This window comes from Mustela putorius, unplaced genomic scaffold (assembly GCF_011764305.1).
Source record: "Mustela putorius furo isolate JIRA1106 unplaced genomic scaffold, ASM1176430v1.1 tig00537338_pilon_pilon_pilon, whole genome shotgun sequence".
Classification (NCBI taxonomy): Eukaryota; Metazoa; Chordata; class Mammalia; order Carnivora; family Mustelidae; genus Mustela; species Mustela putorius.
Window position 1 is genome coordinate 139484 of NW_025422460.1, and position 19395 is coordinate 158878.

Genomic DNA, 19395 nt, shown 5'->3' on the forward strand with positions numbered 1-19395 from the left:
AACCTCAATTTGAACTTATTTGTCTGACTCACACTTCATACTCAGTACCCCGAACCAATTCACATCATTACGGATTTCATTCAAAGAAAGTGAGAGCTTAACTGAGGGCTTGGATCATGAAAAGGTAATGGTTTAAATTCCAGCAAATGCTTACTGAAAAAATAATGTACCTTTGATATAGAAGTGTAAATAGGACCTTGGTTTATGAGTATGCTCATCATTCTTTCTTGTTGCCTAAAATAAGCTGAGATATGTGTGTTCTTTCAGCCTGTCATGTACATTAACAAAAAACATGCATTGAGCCCATTTTGTGTCATTTTATCATCATACGTATTGACTCAAGGAAGAAATGTTGCCTATTAAGTTTCACATTAATTAGAAACCCAATAACCCATTAAGAAATGATTTAGTTTTGCACTGCTTCCAATGGCGGAGTGTTTCCTGTTATTTTTGCTAATTTTTTTTAAACTGATAAGAACAGATACTACACTTGATCTTAGCCAAAAGGCTGAGAAGTGATTTTTTTCGCTAACTTTTTTTAAAATTTTTTCTCCAATTGGATATCTATGCTGATACAAAACCTCTGAACTCTTTCAGATGGAGGCTGAGAAAGACATAGCCTCTATTAATATCTCATCACAAGCACTCTGAGATTTTAGGACATACGCTTAACTGTGTTGGCAAATAGATTAACCTACACTCGTTCTAAATCCAGGAGTGATGAGGGTTTTTATCTCTTCTCCCCCTCCCTTCTGGATTACCTCCCCCATCCCCATGATGCCTGATGACATCAGTGTCATTTTTGGCATGAGTGGCTGATGTTTACTCATCATAGGTTTTGTCCCAACATATATCTGTGGATCCTGGAAATACCTAAGGGACAGATCTCTGGGAAAACTGTATATTGACTCCTGGCTCCCAGGGGAATTTCTTCCAGGATTTTAGGGCCTAGTTTTTTGTTTTTTTTTAAGATTTTATTTATTTATTTGAGAGAGAGACAGTGAGAGAGAACATGAGCGAGGAGAAGGTCAGAGGGAGAAGCAGACTCCCCATGGAGCTGGGAGCCCGATGTGGGACTCGATCCCGGTACTCCAGGATCATGACCTGAGCTGAAGGCAGTCATCCAACAAACTGAGGCACCCAGGCGCCCCGTTTAGGGCCTATTTTTTCCCATAACAATGAGAACAAAGAAACACATATAGGCTTCCCTATGATATTTATAAAATGGCTTGAGGTAAAAATCTATAGACAACCTAACTTCACACCTAAAGAGCAAGAAATAGAATGAACAAACAAACTCAAATGAGAAAAAGAAAAAAAAAAGAATTAAAAAATATTAGAGCAGAAATAAGTGATATAGGAACACCTTGGTGGTTCAGTCGCTTGGGTGTCTGACTCTTGATTTTGGCTCAGGTAATGGTCTCTGCCCTGTGTGTCAAATCTGCTTGAGATTCTCTTTCTGCCCTTCTCCCTGCTTGTGCTCTTCCTTGCTCTCTCTCATTAGAAATAGAAATAGAAAGAAAGAAGAAAGAAAGAAAAAAGAAAAGAGAAATAAAAAAATAAATACCCCAATAGAATAGATCAATGAAATCAGCAGATGGTTCTCTGAAAAAATCAACAAAATTTATACACTTCTAGTCAGACTCATAAAATAACACAAAAGAGGAAGTACTCAAATGAACATAACCACTAATGAGACCTAAGAAATAATCAACACCACAGAAATAAGAGGGCTTTATACTATCAATACTATATTAATTAATATTAATTGATACAAATTGTATGCCCCCCAAATTTGACAACCTAGAAGAAATAGATAAATTCCTAGAAACATATAACCTACAAAACTGAAGCAAGAAGAAATACAAAGTTTGAACAGACCTATTACTAGCAATGGATTTGAATCAGTACTCAAGAAACTCCCAACAAACCAAAGTCCAGGACCAGATGGCCTCATAGAAGAATTCTACCAAACATTTGACGAAAAGTTAATACCTATTCTTCAAACTATTCCAAAAAATAGAAAAGGAAAAAAAAAATTTAAAATTCATTTTATGAGGCCAGCATTACCCTTTACCAAAACCAGATAAAGACACTACAAAAGAGAACTATAGGCTAATATATCTGATGGATATAGATTTAATGATCCTCAATAAAATACTAGCAAACTGAATTCAACAATACATTAAAAAAAAAAAATCACCAGAATCGAATGGGATTTATTTCCAGGATGTAAAGGTGTTTCAATATTTGCAAATCAATCACTGTGATACATCACATCAATAATAAAAAGGATAAAAACTCTATAATTTCAATACATGTAAAAAAATCATTTGACAAAGTACAACATTCATTCATGTTAAAAACTCAACAAAGTAGGTTTAGAGAGAATGTATCTCAACATGATAAAGGCCACATATGAAAAACAAAACAAAACAGAACACCAAAACTAACATCATCTGGAATGAGGAAAAACAGAGCTTTCCCCCTAAGGTCAGGAAAAAGAAGTATATGCACTTTCAATACTTTTATTCAACATAGTACTGGAAGTCCTACTCACTACAATCAGACAACAAAAAGAAATACAAGGCATCCAAATTGGTAATGAAGAAGTAAAATTTCTATTTGCAGATGACATGAAAATATGTATAGAAAAACCCTAAAAATGCTACCAAAAATCTAGAACTGATAATTTTATTCAGTAAAGCTGCAAGATACAAAATAACTGTATAAAAATGTGTTGCATTTCTATACACCAGTAATGAAGTAGCAGAAAGGAAAATTAAGGAGTCAATCCCATTTACAATTGCACTGAAAATAATAAAGTACCTAGCAATCCAGTATTTTACCAAAGAGGTGAAAGACTCATACTCTGAAATCTAAAACACTGAAGAAGGAAAATGAAAAAGATACAAGGAAATTGGAAGAACAAATATTGTTAAAATGTCTACACTACCCATGGCAGTCTACATATTTAATACCCTCCCAATTGAAATTCAGCATATTTTACAGAACTAGAATAACAGTCCAGAAATTTGTATGCAACAACAAAAAACCCTGAATGGCTGAAGAAATCTCAAGAAAGAAAAACAAAACTGGATATATAACAATCCCAGATTTCAAGTTATATTACAAATGTGCAATAATTAAGACAATATGGCACTGGCACAATATATATATATATATATATATATATATATATATATATGGAACAAAATAGAAAACCCAGAAATAAACCCATCATTTTATAGGCATTTAATCTTTGACAAAGGGGGGAAGACTATCCAACAGGAAAAGTCAGTCTCTTCAATTAATTGTGTTGGGAAAACTGGACAGCTACATCCAAAAGGATAAAAATGGACCACTTTCTTACAGTATAAACAAAAATAAATTTAAAATATACTAAAGACCTAAATATGAGACCTGAAACCATAAAAATCCTAGAAGAGAGCACAGGCACTAATTTCTCTGATATTAGTTTTACCAAGATTTTTCTAGAAATGTCTCCTGAGGCAAAGGAAACAAAACCAAAAATAAACTATTGGGACTACATCAAAATAAAAAGCTTCTGCACAGTAACAAAGAAAACAAGCAACAAAACTGAAAAGCAACTTCCTGAATGGAAGAAGATATCTGTGAATGACAAGTCTAAAAAAGGTTGGTATCCAAACCAAACCAACCAAACAAAATTAATCCATTGTATATGAAATTCACCATATTTACTAACCCTACCAGTATTCTATACAGATTTGCTCATTTAACTCTTTATGAAGTTCAGAGCAACTCACATGGGAATGAACTTGAATGTATTCAAATTAAAAGAGAAAAAAACGCATGGAGGGGGCGTCTGCATGCTCAGTCTGTTGAGTGCTTGACTCTGGATTTCAGCTCAGTCACAAAAAGTACACACATAGATCCATGGAACTGAATAGAGAGCCCAGAAATGGATCCTCACCTCTGTGGTCAACTAATCATCAACAAAGCAGGAAAGAATGTCAATGGAAAAAAGACAGTCTCTTCAATAAATAGTGTTGGGAAAATTGGACAGCCACATGCAGAAACATGAAACTGGACCATTTCCTGATACCACACACAAAAATAGACTCAAAATGGATGAAAAACCTCAATGTGGGACAGAAATTCATAAACATCAAGGGTGCCTGGGTGACTCAGTCAAGCATCTGCCTTTGGCTCAGGTCATGATTCCAGAGTCCTGGGATCAAGCCCCACATTGGGCTTTCTGCTCAGCAGGAAGCATGTTTCTCCTTCTCTCACTCTTCCTGCTTGTGTTTCCTATCTTGCTGTTTCTCTCTCTGTCAAATAATAAATAAAATCTTAAAAAAAAAAATCCCTCAAAATCCTTGGAACACAGGCAGCAGCCTCTTCAACCTCAGCCACAGAAACTTCTTCCTAGAGACATCACCAAAGCCAAGGGAAGCAAGGGCATGAAGGAACTATTGGGACTTCAGTAAGATGAGAAGCTTTGACACAACAAAGGAAACAGTCAACAAAATCAAAAGACAACAGATGGGGGGCACCTGGGTGGCTCAGTGGGTTAGAGCCTCTGCCTTTGGCTCAGGTCATGATCTCAGGGTCCTGGGATCGAGCACCACATCGGGCTCTCTGATCAGCGGGAACCCTGCTTCCTCCTCTCTCTCTCTGCCTGCCTATTTGCCTGCTTGCGATCTCTGTCTCTGTCAAATAAATAAATTTAAAAAAAATTTTTTTAAAGGCAACAGATGAAATGGGAGAAGATATTTGCAAATGACATATCAGATAAAGGGCTAGTATACAAAATCTATAAAGAACTTATCAAACTCAGGACCCAAAGAACAAATAATCCAATCAAAAAAATGGGCAGAAGACATGAACAGTCATTTCTGCAAAGAAGACATCCAGATGGCCAACACACACATGAAAAAGTGCTCAACATCACTTGGCATCAGGGAAATACAAGTCAAAACCACAGTGAGATACCACCTCACAGCAGTCAGAATGGCTAAAATTAGTAAGTCAGGAAACCATAAATATTGGCAAGGATGCAGAGAAAGAGGAACCCTCCTACACTGTTGGTGGGAATGCAAGCTGGTGCAGGCACTCTGGAAAATAGTATGGAGGTTTCTCATAAAGTTGAAAATAGAACTACCCTATGATGCAACAATCACACCTATTGGGTATTTACCTTAAACATACAAAGGTTGTGATCCAAAGGGGCACATGTATCTGAGTGTTTATAACAGCAATGTCCACAATAGCCAAACTATGGAAAGAACCTAGATGTCCATCAACAGATGAATGGATATAGAAGATGTGGGGTATATATAAGTGGAATACTATGCAGCCATCAAAAGAAATGAAAAATTGCCACTTGCAATTCAGTGGATAGAACTAGAGGGTATTATGCTGAGTGAAATAAGTCAATCAGAGAATGACAGTTATCATATGATCTCTCTGATATGAGGAATTTGAGAGGCAGGGTGGGGAGTCATGGGGGGAAAAGAGGGGAAAAAAATGAAACAAGGTGGGACCAGGGAGGGAGACAAACCATAATAGACTCTTAATCTTGGAAACAAACTGAGAGTTGCTGAGGGGGAAGGTGGGAGGACTAGGGTGGTTGGGTTATTGGGGAGGGTATGTGCTATGGTGAATGCTGTGGATTGTGTAAGACTGATGATTTACAGACCTGTATCCATGAAGCAAATAATACATTATATGTTAATAAAAGAAATAAAATAAAAATAAAATGCCATACAGACTACTTTAAGTGCCTGGATAATTCTCCTGTGTTTACATGTTTATCCCCATCCCCTGAACTCTGGCAATCACTTATATGTTTACTCTCTCTATAGTTTTGAATTTTCCAGAATGCATACCATTAGAATCATACAACTTTTTTAAGACTAGCTTCTTTCACTTAAAAATGGTTTGTGCACAAGTTGACAACTAATTTCTTTTTGTTACAAAATACTATTCCATTTTGTTTATTTATTTACTTGTTGCAGGGCATTTTTATTTGTTCAAGTATCTAACAATAATAAAGCTGCTATAAATATTTGCATGCAAGATTTGTTTTGGGTTCATCTGTTTTTAAATCAGTTGGGTGCCTAACCAGTAGTGCTGGATAGTATGGTAACACTGTACTTAGCTTTGCAAGAAACTATAAACCTATCTTTTAAAGTGGAGTACAATTTTACATTCCCACCAGCAAGAGAGAGTTCCTACTGCACTACAATGTCACCAGCAATTGCTGTTCTCAGGTTTTAAGGTTTTAGCTATTCTAATATGTGTATAGTGGTATATACATGGCAAATGATGTTTAATAAATTTAACATTATTTGCCATGCCATGTGTAACATTCTCTTTGGTGAGGTATCTGTTTACATCTGCTGTAAATTTTTAATCTGGTTGTTCATTTTGCTACTGTTGACTTTTAAGATTTTTTTTTTAGGTATAACTGACATACATTTTATTAGTTTCAGGTATGCAACATAATTTTCCAATATTTGTATATATTATGAAATAATCACCATAGTAAGTCTAGTTAACATCTGTCACTGTACATAGTCATAAAATTATTTTCTTATGATGAGAACTTTTAAAATTTACACTCTTAACTTTTTTTCTGGTACATTTATAGAGTCAAATATTTATGTTTAAATTTATCTTATTATTATTTTTCATTATTTTTTCTTTTTCTCTTTATGCTATTATATTTATATTTTTATTTAAATTAAATTAATTAACACATAGTATATTACTAGTTTCAGAGGTAGAATCCAGTGATTCATCAGTCTTATGTAATACCCAGTGCTCATTAAATCATGCACCCTTCTTAATATCCATCACTTAGTTACCCATCCCCCCACCATGCTCCATTCCAGCAACCTTCAGTTTGGTTCCTACATTGAACAGTCTCTTACAGTTTGTTTCTCTCTCTGATTCCATATTATTTTATTTTTATCTCTCTTCCCTATGATCCTCTTTTTTTTTTTTTTTAAAGATTTTATTTACTTATTTGACAGAGAGAGATGACAAGCAGGCAGAGAGGCAGGCAGAGAGAGAGGAGGAAGCAGGCTACCTGCTGAGCAGAGAGCCTGATTTGGGGCTCCATCCCAGGACCCTGGGATCATGACCTGAGCCGAAGACAGTGGCTTAACCCACTGAGCCACCCAGGCGTCCCTGATCCTCTGTTTTATTTCTTAAATTCCACATATAGGTGAGGTCATATGGTAATTGTCTTTGATTATCATATGATAATTGTCTCTAATTGTCATATAAGTCATATGATAATTGTCTTGCTCTGATTTTGCTTAGCACAATACCCTCTAGCTCCATCTACATTGTTACAAATGGAAATATTTCATTTTTTTGATGGCGGGTTAATATTCATATATAAATACCACATTTTTACCCATTCACTTGTCAGTGGACATCTGGGCTCTTTCCAAAGTTTGGCTATTATGGACATTGTTCCTATAAATATGGGGGTGCAAGTGCCCTTTGGATCACTATATTTTTATCTTTGAGTTAAATACCCAGTAGTGCAATTGCTGGGTCATAGGGGTAGCTCTATTTTCAACTTTTTGAGGAACCTCAGTACTGTTTTCCAGAGTGGCTGCATCAGCTTACATTCCCACCAGCAGTGTAAGAGGGTATTCCTTTCTCCACATGCTCACCGATATCTGTTGTTTCCTCAAAATTGATGAAAGACCTAAATGTGAGACAGGAATCCATCAAAATAATAAAGCAGAACTCAAGCAGCAACCTTTGTGATCTCAGCTGCAGCAACTTCTTGCTAGACATGTCTCCAAAGGCAAGAGAAACAAAAGCACAAATGAACTCTTGGGACTTCATTAAAATAAAAAAGCTTTGCATGGCAAAGGAAAGAGTCAACAAAACCAAAATACAATCAACAGAATGGGAGAAGATATCTGTAAATGACATATCAGATAAAGGGCTAGTATCCAAAATCTATAATAACTTATCAAATTCAACACCTGGGGACAAATAATACAATCAAGAAATGGGCAGAAAACATGAACAGTCTTCTCCAAAGAAGACATCCAAATGGTCATCCAACACATGAGAAAATGCTCACCATCATTTGACATCAGGGAAATACAAATCAAAACCACAATGAGATACCACCTCATACTGGTCAGAATGGTTAAAATTAATAAGTCTTAACAACTTTCTAATATCCAGTGCAGTATTAATAAATATAGTCACCATGCTGTATATTATATCCCCATGGTTTACATATTTCATAACTGTAACTTTGTATCTTTTGATCCTCTTCACCCATTTGTCTACCCCAAACCCTTTATTAGTATTTTATTATTTTATTTAATTTCTCCCTTTATGTCCCTTAATATTTACTTAAATGTTGAGGTGCTCCCATTTGGGTGCATAGATATCTCTAAATATTATATCCCATTGTTGGATTGACTCCTTTATCATTATGTAATGCTGTTTTTGTCTTTTATTATACATTTTTTGTGTGTGTGTTAAAGTCTATTTTGACTGATATGGGTATTGTTTTCTTTCAGTTGCCATTTGCATAGAACATCTTTTTTCATTCCTTCATCTACAATCTCTCTGTGTCCTCATGTCTGAAGTGAGTCTCTTGGAGTCAGAATATAGATGGGTCTGCTATTTTTATATATTCAGCCACTATATATTTTTGATTGGAGAATTTAGTCCATTTAAATCTAAAGTAAATATTGATAGTACATATTTTTTGCCATTTTATTACTTGTTTTCTGTTTTGTACTTCCTTTGTCCCTTTCTTCCCTGGGTCTTTTCCCTCATGATTAGATGACTTTCTTTGGTGTGATGCTTAGATTCCATTCTCATTATCTTTTAAGTATATACTATAAATTTTTGCTTTGTGGTTACCAAGAGACTTACATATAAGAATTTATGTTTATAACCATCTATTTTAAGTTGATAACAACTTAAGTTTGAACATATTCTAAAGCTCTACACTTTTACTCTTCCCAATCATGTCCTATGTTTTTGATTTTGCATTTTACATCATTTCAGCCTACATGTCCCTTAAATAATTATTGTTGTTACAGTTTTTTTTTTTTTTACTACATTTGTCTTAACTTCCATACTAGCTTAAAATTGATTAACCCATTACTTTTGCCATATATTCACCATTACCAGGTAATTTTCTTGTTACTTATTAGTAACCATTACCAGGTATTTTCTTGTTACTTATTAGTGAACTTATTTTCAGTTTAAAGAAGTCTCTTTAACATTTTTTGAAAAGCTGGTTTAATGATGTTTAACTCCTTTAACTTTTGCTTGTGTCTGGAAGAACTATCTTTCCTTCAGTTCTGAAGGATAACTTTGATAGAGTATTCTTGGTTGGAAGTTGTTTTTTGTTGTTCTTGTTGCTGTTGTTTTGTTTTTCTTCCAGCACTTGGAATATATTATACTATTCTTTTGTGGCCTACATAGTTTCTGCTTAAAACAAAACAAAACAAAACAAAACAAAACAAAACAAAAAACAACAAAACTTTTCACAGTCTTTAGGGGGTTCTCTTGTTTACAATTAGTTGTTTTTCTCTTGCTGCTTTGAAGATTCTCTCCTTGTTCATAACTTTTTTCACTTGATTTATAATGTGCATTGGTGTAGATCTTCTTGGTTTCATCTTATTTGGAACTCTATGGGCTTCCTGGATCTGAATGTCTGTTTCTTTTTCAGGGTTTATGGAAGTTTTCAGCCACTATTTCTTCAACTAAGTTTTCTGCCTCTTTTCCTCTTTTCTCTCTGGGACTCCTATAAGGTGAATGTTGGTCTCTTTGGAGTTGTCCCATAAGTCATTTCAACTACTTTCACTTTATTTTAATTTACTTTTAATTTTGCTATTCTGATATGGTGACTTTCTTTTCCATGTCCTTGTGTTAACTGATCCTTTTTTCCTCTTTCATCTAATCTGCTACTGAACGCTTCTCGTGTATTTTTCAGTTTAGTTACCTTATTCAACTCTGTGACTTTTGTTTGGTACTATCTTATTTTTTATTTCTTCAGTGATATTTTTTCTGTGTTTATTTATTCTTCTCCTGAACTTAGTGAGCATCTTTAAAACTATTACTTTGAACTTTTTATCAGGGAAATTACTTATCTCTGTTTAATTTTTTTTTCTCCTTAGTTTTTGTCTTACTCTTTCATTATGTATGCATTCAGATGTTTCCTTATATCACTTGTCTCTGTATTGATTTTTTATGCATTAGATGAAATAGCCACCTCTCCTAATCTTCAAGGGCTGGCCTCTTGTAGGAGATGAATCTTAATGTTCAACCTTGCCCTAGCTGTTGATTATCTCTCAGACCTTTGCAGTTGCCAAGCAGCCTATTTTGTTTTTAATAACTCCTAATAGTTGAAGTGTGCTAAAACCAGTGTTTCAAAAGGGAGAGTTTGAGTCTGCACATAAGTTCAAGATGATTAGAAGCCAGACTCTCAGGCAGCAGCTTTTAAAAAATACAAACACGTGCAGTCCTGGGTACCACAAGTGTAAGTCCTACTGTCTATTAGAGCCAAGCAATCTAGAGGTGTCCTTGGGTGACAGCTGTAAAAATCAGCACTCCCGAAGAGTGTATGTGCTCCTTCTGGGAGATGTTAATGAGCTATCATGAGTCAGAGGAAAAGTACAAAGATGGCATTTCCTGGCCTGCATTCCCTGAGAGCACGTCTGTGGACTATAGATGTGTGCCAGACCTGAAGCCTGGGTGGACGAAATCTCTCAAGATTTGGACTCAGATCTTGCAAAATTTGCATAGAAATCTCATGAGATGTGCCTAAGATCTTATGAGATCTCAGATCTCACATCTCTGAGATTTAGATATAAATAGTGTCAGATGTGCCTAAGATCTCATGAAATTTGGACTGAGATCTCAGAATATTGAATGAGCTCTCATGAGATTTGGAATGTGATCTCACAAGATATGGACTAAGGTCTCAAGGGATTTGGACAGATATCTTATAAGATTCAGACATACATCTCGCAAGATTTGGACTGAGATATCATGAGATTTAACTCAGATCTCATGAGATTTTGACTAAGATATCATAAGATTTGGGTAGAATTCAGGTGATATGTGCCTGAGATCTCATGAGATTTTGAATGAGTTCTCATGAGATTTGGGGGGAAATCACATGAGATGTATCTGAGATCTGATGAGGTTTGGACTGAGATGTCATGAGATTTGGGCTAAGACTTAACAAGATTTGGCCTATGATCTCACTAGATTTGGGTAGAAGTCATGTGAGATGTACCTGAGATATCATGAGATTTGGATAGAGATCTCATAATATTTGGAATGAGTTCTCATAAGATTTATCAGATATCTCATAAGATTTGAACTGAGATCTCAAGAGATTTGGTTACCTACCTACTTGAGGAGCATGAAGCAGGCTGTGCTAGGGAGTACCAGTTCTATCTAAGGGCCTGACAGTTTGGTCAGAAACCTAAGTAGCTTTAACCCTAGACTTTGCTGGCTGGCCCAAGGTCTCACAGGGCTTGAATGACATCTGACAAGATTTGGACTGAGATCATGTGAGATCTTCCCCAAGATCATGTGAAATCTGGCAAAGTCAAGAGCTGCCTTCTTCCTGTAGTAGGTGTATCTCACAGTCTGTCGTGAAAGGTCAAACTCTTAGGATGGCATCCAGAGAGTCTTCTCATGTGTTTAGATGAGCCAGCTCTCAGTATCCTTGACTCTTCCTGGAACTAAAATGCTCCCATATCTCTTCCTTCTCACCTAATGTCAGTAAGGTTGCTCAAACCCATTTATCCCTATTTCAGTGCTCCATTTGGACCCCAAAACCAGAATGGCATCTGTGGGCTTTGTGGAATGCCAGGTGTCTCCAGTTTCTCCAAATGAGAATGTCCATGTTTTAGTGATTATGCTGCCCAGGCATCTTCTTCCATTCTTGATGTTGTCTTTTGATTTTGTCAATGTTTCCTTTGCTGTGCAAAAGCTTTATATCTTGATAAAGGCCTTATTATTCATTCTGGCTTTTGTTTCCCTTGCCTTTGGAGATGTGTCTAGCAAGAATTTGTCAAATAGGTTGCTGCCTGTGTTCTGCCCTAGAATTGTGAAAGGATGCTCCACATCACTTGGCATAGGATTTACAAATCAAAACCACAAGGAGATACCACCTCACACCAATCAGAATGGATAAAATGAACACTTGTGGAAACAACAGGTGTTGGCAAGGATGAGGAGAAAGGTGAACCATCTTACACTTTTGGTGGAAATGCAAACTGATGTGGCACTCTGGAAAACTGTGTGGCAGTTCCTGAAAATGTTACCAATAGAACTACCTTAGGACTCATTGATGACATGCCTAGGTGTTTATCCAAAGGATGCATGCATACTGATTTGAAAGGGCACCCCCCCCCCAATGTTTAGGGCAGCAATGTCCACAATCCCCAAACTAATTCCCTATTCCCAATTTTATTGTATATTTTTGGCCTTCCTTGTACCATTTCCATCCCCTTGCTGATTTTTTTTTTTTTTTCATTTCAGTTTAGTTTACCTATGGGCACCTGGGGGATTTTACCAACATAGCCTGAACCCAAGTGAGTTCCCACTTCAGGTCTGCAGTATATGAGATCATCCATGTCTGCTATCCCAAAGGAAAGGGGGCTATCTTCTCCTTGAGCTTGGAACACACTCTTTCTGAAGAACAGAACTATCACAAATACGCTGCATGCCGCAGGATCTCGTGAGCTCAGGAATTGCCCTTTCAAAGCCTATTTCACCATAGCCTGCATCCAAAAGCTTAAGCATCAGCTGGGAGTTCCAACATACTATAACTGAATCTCTGCAGCCTCTATCCATTCATGGTGAGGGCCATTCAAAGAAGTGAACACCAGCTTTTCCTCTCTTTCTGTAGGAAGAACACAAAGTTCTTGCTGCCAGGGATTCCAGGTGTAGGCAATGGAGATTTCCCCTCCCCTAAGTCCACAGTTGTTTCTCACTCCTGGAAATGAGAATTGGGTTGTTAGGAGATTGCCATAGTCACTTCAATAAAAACATTCTGTCTCATCTCCCTTCCAAGAAACACATTTCACCCACTATACAACCATTTCCATCCTCTTGCTCTTTTTCAGTCTAGGTTCACCCTGAAGGCCATTCAGATTCAGTGTCTCAGAACAATTTCCTCTTCTTTAAACTGAAATGTCTGGAAGACTCCTTGTGACTGTGGGAAAGTTTGGGCCACAGCACCACCACTCCCCTTGAAACTGAGTTTCAGAACTATGTTTGCATTTTATTTCTATAGGCCCTCATTTTCTTGATGAGAGGGGTAAATCTGACAATTTATTTCCAGAGAAAATTGTTCATACAGAGGTTTGGTTTGGTCTGTCTGTGGGAGGAGATGAGTTTAGGATCTTTCTACATTGCCATCTTGAACTAGAACCAAAATATTTTTTTTAAAAGATTTTATTTATTTATTTGACAGACAGAGATCACAAGTAGGCAGAGAGGCAGGCAGAGAGAGAGAGGGGAGGAAGCAGGCTCCCTGCTGAGCAGAGAGCCCGATGTGGTACTTGATCCCAGGACCATGAGACCATGACCTTAGTCGAAGGCAGTGGCTTAACCCACTGAGCCACCCAGGCGCCCCTAGAACCAAAATATTTTTAAGTAATATTTTGGATACAAGTTCTTTATCTGAGCTTTATGATTATCTTTATCCATGACTTTTTTTTTCATTTTCTTAACAGTGTCTTTCTCAATGCAGAAGTATTTAGTTAGTTCAGATTATCAATTTTTGTTCTTCATTTTTTGGCAGTAATTTCCATGTTATATCTGAAAATTAATTACCAAACTCAGGGTCACTTAGATTTTCTTCTGTGCTTTCTTCTTAAATTTTTGTAAATTTGTATTTTATATTTAGACCTATGAACCATTTCGAGTTATTTTTTTTTTAAGATGTTTTTATTTATTTGACAGAGAGAGTGAGATCACAAGTAGGCAGAGAGGCAGGCAGAGAGAGAGAGGGAAGCAGGCTCCTGGCTGGCTCAGGGGGTTAAGCCTCTGCTTTCAGCTTGGGTCTTGGTCTCAGGGTTCTGGGACCTCTCTGCTCTGGGACCTCTCTGCTCAGCAGGGAGCCTGCTGACCTGCTGAGCAGAGAGCCTGATCAAGGCTCCCTGCTGAGCAGAGAGGTCCCAGAACCCTGAGACCATGACCCAAGCTGAAAGCAGAGGCTTAACCCCCTGAGCCACCCAGGTGCCCCTCAAGTTAATTTTTTAAAGATTTTATTTATTTATTTGACAGAGAGAGATGGCAAGTAGGCAGAGAGAGGGGGAAGCAGTCTCCCCGCCTGGCAGAGAGCCTAATGTGGGACTTGATCCCAGGACCCTGAGATCATAATCTGAGCTGAAGGCAGAGGCTCAACCCACTGAGCCACCCAGGCACCCCTTGAATTAATTTTTATGTAAAGTGTAAGGTCAGTGTCTAGGTGCATTAAAAAAAATATGTGTTGAAATTATAGATCAGATAGGGAATAATTGATATTCTATTTTTTACAAAGTTTTATTTAAACTGTAGTTAGTAAACATACAGCATAATACTGGTTTCAGGAGTAGAATTCAGTGATTCATCATTACACAAGTACCCTCCTTAATAGCAATCATCCACTTAGCCCATCTCCCACTCATCTGTCTTCTAATAACCCTCAGTTTGTTCTCTGTAGTTAGGAGTCTCTTATAGTATAGTTTGCTTCCTTCTTTTTTTTTTTCCCCTTCCCCTATGACATTCTAACAATATTTTAAAAGTTTCTTTGATTTGTTTCATCAGCATTTTGTAGTTTTCTGTCTATACAGCATGTATATAGTTTGTTCGATTTATATCTAAGTATTTCAGTTTTGGGGGGTATCACAAATGGTACTGTCTTTAATTTCAAATTTCAGTTGTTCATTATTGGTATTAGGAAAGAATTTGACTTTTATTTATTGACTTTCTTTTCTGCAACCTTGCAGTATTTCTTTTCTGTTTTTGTTTTTAATCTCAAGCAAGATCAGTGTGTTTTCCTTTTTATCTAAACACAATATCCTTTTTTGTTTTGTTTTTATTTTAATTCCAGTTATTTAATATACAGTGATATGAAAGTTTTATGTGTATTACATAGTGATTCAACAATTCATATGTCACCTGGTGCTCCTCATGATAAGTATACCCCTTAATCACCATCACCTACTTCACCCATTTCCCCACCCACCTCTCCTCTGGTAATCATCAGTTTGTTTTCTGGAGACTGTTTCTTGGTTTGCCTCTTTCTTGTTTTTTTGTTTTCCTTTGCTCATTTGTTTTATTTCTTAAATTCCACATATGAATGAATTCATATAGTATTTATCTTTCTCTAACTGACTTATTTTGCTTAGCATTATACTCTCTAGCTCAATTGGTGACATTGCAAAGAACAAGATTTTATTCTTTTTTTATGCCTAAATTACACACACACACACACACACATACATACACACACACCACATCTTCTTTTTTCATTTATCAATTGTTGGACACTTGGGCAAACACTAGGTCTTTTGACTGAAACATTTAGGCCATTTACATTTTTTAAATTTTTTAAAATTTTTATTTATTTTTAAAATATCTTTTCAGTCTTCCAGAATTCATTGTTTATCCACCACACCCAGTGCTCCATGTAATATGTGCCTTCCATAATTCCCACCACAAGGCTCACCCAACCTCCCACCCCCCGCCCCGTCAAAACCCTCAGATTGTTTTTCAGAGTCCATAGTCTCTCATTGTTCATCTCCCCCTCCAATTTCCCCCAACTCCCTTCACCTCTCCATCTCCCCATGTCCTCTATGTTTTATATATATATACATATATATATATATATGTATATATATATATGTAATTTGAGAGAGATATAAAGAGACTGAGAGAGCCTAATGAGGGGGAGAGGCAGAGGGAGAGAGAGAGAGAAGACTGCCACTGAGCTGGGAGCCTGACATGGGGCTTTATCCCAGGACCTGGAGACCATGATCTGAGCCAAAGGCAGATACTTAACCATCTGAGCCACCCAGACACCCCTGGTAGTTTCATTTTTAATCTTGGGGTAAGTGCCACACTGCTTTCCACCATTGCTGTATCATTTTATATTACTGCCGGTAGCATGCAACGATTTCAATTTTCCACATCCTTGCCAACACTTTTTTTTTTTTAAACTAATAGCCATCCTAGCTGGTGTGAGGTGATTCTCATTGTAATTTTGATTTGCATTTCTTTGATTATTAGTAACATTGAGCATCTCTTTTTTTTTAACATACTTGTTGGCTATTTGTATATTTTCTTTGGAGAAATGTTTATTCAAGTCTGTGGCTCATTATTCCAATCAGCTTATTAGTTGTTGTAGTGTTTGTTGTTTTCTTATTCATTTGTAGGAGTTCTTATGTATTTTGGAAATTCACCCCTTACCAGATATATAGTATGCAAATTTTTTTCCTAGAATATAGGTTACATTTTCACACTGTTTATTTTTACTTTTATTGTGCAGAACCTTATTAGTTTGTTTTTATTTTAGTTGTTTGTGCTTTTAGTCTAATACCCATGAAGTTATTGCTGGGACCAATGCCATGAAGCTTTTCTTTCTTTCTTCCTTCCTTTTTTTTTTTAAGATTTTATTTATTTATTTGACAGGCAGAGATCACAGGTAGGAAGAGAGGCAGGCAGAGAGCAAGGGGGAATGCAGGCAACCTGCTGAGCAGAGAGCCTGATGTGGGGCTTGATCCCAGGACCCTGGGATCATGACCTGAGCTGAAGGCAGAGGCTTTAACCCACTGAGCCACCCAGGTGCCCCTCTTTCTTTCTTTTTAGATTTTATTTATTCATTTGAGAGAGAAAGAGAGAGAGAAAGGGACAGAGACAGAGAGAGCATAAGCAGGGGGAGAGGCAAAGGGAGAGGGAGAAGCAGACTCCCCACTGAGCTGGGATCCCAACATAGAGCTTGATCCCAGGACCTGGATCAAGACCTGAGGCGAAGGCAGATGCTTAACTGACTGAGCTATCCAGGCACTCCACCCCTTTGTTTTGTTTTCTAGTAGTTCTATTGTTTTAGGTCTTATGAGAAAGTCTTCACTGTTTTGACTTTTTGGTGTATTGTATAGCAAAGAGGTCCAATTTCCATCTTTTGCATGTGGATATTCAGTTTTCCCAACTTTATTTGTTGATGAGTCCATCCTTTCTCTATTGTGTATTCCTAGAGATGCTGTTGAAGATCAGTTGATTGTATACATGTGGATTCCCCCCATTTTGAACAACTAAAATAATACCTTATTGTTTTGATTACTGCAGCTTTGTAATTTATTTTGAAATCAGGAATTGTGATGCCTCCAGGTTTGTTATTGTTTCTCAAAAACGTTTTGTCACTTCTCAATAGTAAGGGAAGCATGATAATGACTGCATGATTTCAAAGCTTTGATTTTAACTTTGGGATCTAGGCACAAGACCAGATATTAATGTGTCCCTATGAAATGCTTGCACAAATCAGAGTCAGAACGCTTTGCTAAGAATGCTGAATCTGAGCAACAGTAAGTAAAGGACATAGTCAAATTCACTCATTCAAAATGTTTAGAGTGGTGGGCATCATATCAGGTGCTGGGCAAGCAGAAGTAAATAAGACATGCCCTTGCTCTCAACAAATTTACAGTCTAGGTATGCTTTTGGGGAGAGAAGTGAAGGAAGAAATTAGGCCGATTTTCCCAGGGTTTCAGCTTGGGTGACTTTGGATGGATGTGTCATTCACCAACACAGACAATCTTAGAACAATTTGAGAAGGAAAGACTTGAGTTTAATTTAGGTATGTGGGACATGAGATGTTTGTAAGATACTGAAATATGAAAGCAAGGTTTCTCAAAATATTAGGTTATGATGGAGCAATGTGGGCATTCTTCATGCAAGACAGGTGTTTGAGGCTATGAGAGTAGATTTTATTAATGCTGTTATTGGATGACATAAAGAAAGACTGAAGTAGGAGTATGCTCCCTAAGTAGTTCAAGACATTGTACTGATAGAGGAGCAGGCTTTGAAAAGAACTAAAGAGAAACAAACTGCCAAAGATACAACAATGATTTTTAATGGGTAGACCTGGAGACAGAAAATTAGAAACACTCTGAGCTTTATTAGCTCCAATAGTGTGTGTGTGCATATTCCATAATATTTTCTATTGATAAGACCATGTAATCTATAAATACAGACAACTTTAACTTTTCATTCTAAATTTGATGTATTTTATTATTATTCATACTTACCAAAATTCTGTGGCTAACCTCCGATGTAATGTTCAATAGAAATGAAGAGAGTCAACACTATTGCTTTGTTTCCATTCTTAGATCTAGGTTTTTCTAGCCCTTTTTTAGATCGAAGAAGTTTCTATTTCTAGTTTGTTGAATTTTGTTGTTGTTATTAAATATCAGAAAGATATTAGATTTCCTCAAATGTTTTCATGTGTCTATTGAGATTAACATATGGGGTATTTTCTTTATTAATATTATTTTTTATTATTAATTTTTTATTTTTTATAAACATATATTTTTATCCCCAGGGGTACAGTATTATTAATATAATTTTTATATTAATTAATTTGCAGATATTATACTAATCTGCATTTCTTGGATAAATTGACTTTTTAAATTATTGAATATAGTTAATATAGTTACATCCACTGTTACATCAGTTTCAGGTATACAACAAAGTGTTTCAACAGGTCTATGCATTATGCTATGCTCACCATCTGACGCCACAGAACACTATTACAATACCATTGGTTATGTTCCTTTTATCATTGTAACTTATTTATTTCATAACTGGGTGCTTGTATCTTCCACTTCCTTTTTCCCATTTTGTCTATCACCCACCCCCATTCTCTGGCAACCATCAGTTTGTTCTCCTTAATTATGGGTCTGTTTCTGCTTTACGTTTCTTCATTTTTTTTTTATTTGTTTGTTTTTAGATTTCACATTTAGGTGAAATCATATGATGTTTCTCTTTTTCTGTCTGACTTATTTCAGTTAGCATACTATCCTCTAGGTCCATAGCACCTTCCATGTTGTCATAAATGGCAAAATCTTATGTTTTTTTGTGGTTTGAGTAATATTTCTTTATCCATTTATCTATTAAAAAACACTCAGTTGATTCCACATCTTGGCCATTGTAAATAATGCTGCAATAAACAAAGGAATAAATAATATTTTTGAATTAGTTTTATTATTTTTTTTTTGATGGTTTCAGTGGCCAGTATTGGAATTACTGAAGAGGGTTTTCTTTTCACTACATCCTCGCCAACACTTGTTCTTACTTGTCTTTTTGATTCTAGCCATTTTGGCAATTGTAAGATGGTGTTTTAGTGTGGTT

General features: G+C 36.4%; 1 pseudogene; it reads right to left on the minus strand.

The window, feature by feature from the left end:
* Window positions 1-346: 346 nt before the first annotated feature.
* On the minus strand, window positions 347-520 carry LOC123390380 (annotated as a pseudogene).
* Window positions 521-19395: the final 18875 nt, after the last annotated feature.